Genomic DNA, 1,445 nt, shown 5'->3' on the forward strand with positions numbered 1-1,445 from the left:
TGTGTGTATTCGTTTCATATCTATGTAGCTATATAAAACCATAAATGCTCAAATAAAATGCTCACTCCTGGGGAAGATTAATACACTAACTACATATTAAGGCGCTAGAATATCTCCAGAGATTTGTAAGTAGGTGCATATGTTGAATTTTTCTTTTGTTGCATTCTTACAACCTTATAACACATAGCTTGCCTAGACTTCACTCCTCAATAGCTGTATGGAGTTATGTTTACTAAACTACGTAGCAAATTGCTTGCTAAAGGTAAAAGCTACATTTATTTATATAGTAACAGTTACAGAAGCAAACCTTCAAATGTAACATTAGAATAACATTATACAGCAGAATATGGTCTCAGGTTACTAATGAGTTCAACTCAATTGTATTAATTTACTCAGGAGAAAAGGAAAGATGTTTCATTCGCACAGAGCTATAGCTGGATAAAAAAAGCAAATGTTTGTCTTGCCCTGGCTTTAGTTCCCAATACAAGGAAAGAGACCCTCCAGGAAAAAGGTAAGAACTTGATAACACTGTTGTTGGACATTTTGGCACTATTTATTTTTCCTTCCTAGCCTCAAGCACAGAGCTTGTGGAAGCTAGAACTTCCAACACAAAGCCACTCAGTGCTGTAACTGCGTGACACGCGCACACAAAAAAATCTTAGAACAAGCTATTTTATTTACAAGGCATGTAAAAACAGCTTATGAGGAACCAATCCAGGAACCGGTCCCTTGCTTGCACACCAGTATGGCTCAGCCTGCATTTGACTGGAATTCTTAAAGCTTTCTTCTGGTGAAGGCTTGAAGCAAGCCCTTTGCTCCAGGTAATTCAAACCTTTGAGCAGATGGGTACAGTACTGTTTTGAGTAGTGACGTCTAGTAAGTACTAATGGAGAAAATGACATCATTGCAATGATGTCATTAACCTGATTATTGCCAATAGCTAATGAAAACATTAAACAAGCTTGCTGAAAGTCTTTTTTCTTCAGCATACAAGGACTTAAAACAATGTAACCAGTATGATAAATATCCATGGTAAAGACTTAAATGGTTCTAGGCATCTCTCATGAAATAGGCATAATGAAGAATACTTCCCAGATGCCTGTAAGATGATTGGCCTCTGGAACCAAGGGAGCTACAAAAAAAAAAAAAAAAAAAAAGGAGTATAGCATGCAATTGGACTAATTTTGAAGGGGTAAGAGGCCATCCCTGGTTAATAGTCTTCCTCACTGCTAGTAAATGGTATCAAGAATGTTACAATTACCCAAATGACTAAACACGTGTTACACATTTTCATAGTAATGCCTAAAAGCGGCTTTTGTACTAAAAAAAACCTGGTCAGATTGAAGTCCTAAGTAACTTTAACAATCCTCAACCTTCTGGCTGAGGCTGTGCAACGTGTTAATTCCTTTTTAGCATTTTCATTTATCAGAACAATGTATTTCCCT

This window comes from Phalacrocorax carbo, chromosome 4, assembly GCF_963921805.1.
Source record: "Phalacrocorax carbo chromosome 4, bPhaCar2.1, whole genome shotgun sequence".
Lineage (NCBI taxonomy): Eukaryota > Metazoa > Chordata > Aves > Suliformes > Phalacrocoracidae > Phalacrocorax > Phalacrocorax carbo.